This window comes from Camelina sativa, chromosome 2 (assembly GCF_000633955.1).
Source record: "Camelina sativa cultivar DH55 chromosome 2, Cs, whole genome shotgun sequence".
Taxonomy (NCBI): Eukaryota; Viridiplantae; Streptophyta; class Magnoliopsida; order Brassicales; family Brassicaceae; genus Camelina; species Camelina sativa.
This window is the reverse complement of record NC_025686.1, coordinates 14764858-14768011: the sequence shown is the minus strand read 5'-3', so window position 1 is coordinate 14768011 and position 3154 is coordinate 14764858.

Here is a 3154-nt window from a genome sequence, read left to right as displayed (position 1 = left end):
GTCAAATCTCCCTCATCAAGGCGTACACCAAAAATAAAATCTGACTGGATAATTCACGAGTACAACTCCCTGATTCAGCATCCTAAAAAGGTATGCTTGCGTAGGTCATATATACATACACATCAATGGGGTTATTCATATATCGAGAATTTAATCATTAATGAATCTAATGTATAGGAAGCTTTTGTGCTTTGCAAACTTATGAAGAGGGCACCCAAAAAAAATCAAAGGGTCATACCAACAAAAAAAAAACTTATGAAAAGGGCAAGAGCTCCACGGAGTGGTGCTACCCGAGAGAACTTTCGGCATGTAGCAGACCCGGAGATCTCTCTTAATCCTGTGCAAGAGGCTTCTCCCGTGCTGGAAGTGGCTCCGGCGATGGTGGTGACTGTTCCGACCATCGCTCCTAATTCTCCGGTGCCGGAAGTGGCTCCGGCGATGGTGTTGACTGATCCGGCTAGCCCTCCTACTCCTGTAAGGATAAACAAAAAAACACATAAACTATTTTTAATTTACGCTAGACCTGCTATTATTATATCTGGACGACTTGCATGAACATGTCGTTAAGAAATAGTATCTATTCAACACGTGAGAGCAGAATCAAAACAGTTGCTCTGTTTTTGCCTCTTTGATTTTAACTCATACGCCGTCTCTTTTCTAACAATCTGAAGTAATTATATCATACGATGCAAATCATGCAATAATATTAAAGATGACATTTTTTTTTTTTGTTTCTTGTCTTTGTCTTAGTGATAGATAAGGGAATATGTAATATTCACTTACGAACTATGTAAAGAGAATACTTGGAGAACACTCTCCTCTGTTTGTATATATGTCATACGAATAATGAATAGAAAGGCAACTCATTGATTACTCAGTAACATGGTATCAGAGCCTTTATTCTAAAAACCCTAAAAAAAAAATAAATAAATAAAAAAACAGAGCCGCCTCCCTTCTATCTCTTTCTTTCCCGATCTCTTAACCTCCTCTGCCTCTTGTTCTCTCTCGTTCATCTCTACTCTCCTCTTCTCTCTGTTTACTTTCTTCTTCTTTCACTCGATGGCTCAACCACTCGACAAAGTCTTCACCGTGACTCACATCAAGTCGCACATCCCTCTAGTTATTGATATGCAAAAAATGAACTATGATGCTTGGCGTGAACTGTTCGAGAGCCATTGCTACAGTTTTGGCGTCTATGGCCATCTCGATGGCACATCTACTCCGGCCAACGCAAACGATACCATATGGAAGGAACGTGACGGTATCGTTAAGATGTGGATCTACGGCACGATCTCCTCGTCCCTTCTCGACACCATCCTAAAAACTAGAAGCAGCGCCCGCGACATCTGGCTGTCCATCGAAAACCTCTTCCGTGACAACAAAGAGGCCCGTGCAATCCAACTCGACAACGAACTCAGATCTCTCACCATTGGCGACCTCTCTGTTCACGACTACTGCCAAAAGCTCAAGACCCTTTCAGATCTCCTCGCCAACGTCGACTCTCCCGTTACTGACCGTGTGGTTGTCATGCACATGTTAAATGGCCTATCGGAGAAGTTCGACAACATCGTTAACATCATCAAACACCGCCAACCATTCCCCTCCTTCTCTATTGCTCGATCCATGCTTGTGGAGGAGGAACGTCGTCTCTCCAAACAAGTTCGCACCGGTGCGACCACCTCGGCCACTTCCTCATCAGCAAACGTTCTCTACGCCNCGTTCATCTCTACTCTCCTCTTCTCTCTGTTTACTTTCTTCTTCTTTCACTCGATGGCTCAACCACTCGACAAAGTCTTCACCGTGACTCACATCAAGTCGCACATCCCTCTAGTTCTTGATATGCAAAAAATGAACTATGATGCTTGGCGTGAACTGTTCGAGAGCCATTGCTACAGTTTTGGCGTCTATGGCCATCTCGATGGCACATCTACTCCGGCCAACGCAAACGATACCATATGGAAGGAACGTGACGGTATCGTTAAGATGTGGATCTACGGCACGATCTCCTCGTCCCTTCTCGACACCATCCTAAAAACTAGAAGCAGCGCCCGCGACATCTGGCTGTCCATCGAAAACCTCTTCCGTGACAACAAAGAGGCCCGTGCAATCCAACTCGACAACGAACTCAGATCTCTCACCATTGGCGACCTCTCTGTTCACGACTACTGCCAAAAGCTCAAGACCCTTTCAGATCTCCTCGCCAACGTCGACTCTCCCGTTACTGACCGTGTGGTTGTCATGCACATGTTAAATGGCCTATCGGAGAAGTTCGACAACATCGTTAACATCATCAAACACCGCCAACCATTCCCCTCCTTCTCTATTGCTCGATCCATGCTTGTGGAGGAGGAACGTCGTCTCTCCAAACAAGTTCGCACCGGTGCGACCACCTCGGCCACTTCCTCATCAGCAAACGTTCTCTACGCCTCCTCCCATGTTCACAACTCTGGCTCTCGAGACAACAATCACCGTGACGGTCACAACTCTGGTTCTCGCGACTACTCTGGCTACCGTGACAACACCAACACCAGAGGCCGCGGACGTGGACGTCGCGGCTCCGGAAGGGGACGTGGACGACATTCATGGCCACAATCGTACTGGCCATTGAACCCGCGCAACTGGCAAACACATCAACCTTGGTTCACCGCGCCGACCCCATATCCGCATTGGCCGCAACAGCACTGGATGCCACAATCTCCGATGGCACACATCTCCACCACACATCCCGCGGCAGGAGTTCTCGGTCACTCACCTCAGTCGCCTGCTCTTCCGGCTCAACCAACGCAACTCCCCGCTGACCTAGCGGCTGCATTTGGCACTATGACAATGCAAGACCCAAACGATGCCAGTTGGTACATGGATACCGGCGCTACTTCGCACCTCACATCACAACCAGGTACCCTACGTTCTATTTCTAGTTTGAGCTCTGCCCCATCGGTTATTGTCGGTAATGGATCTTCTGTTCCTACCAAAGCAATTGGTTACTCTTCTCTACCCTCTAAAAGTCGTCCTCTTCACCTCAATAATATACTTGTGTGTCCTTCTATTATCAAAAATCTTATCTTTGTTCGTCAGTTCACTATCGATAATTTTGTGACTGTCGAGTTTGACCCCTTTGGTTTTTGTGTTAAGGACTATCCTTCCCGGCTCCCAC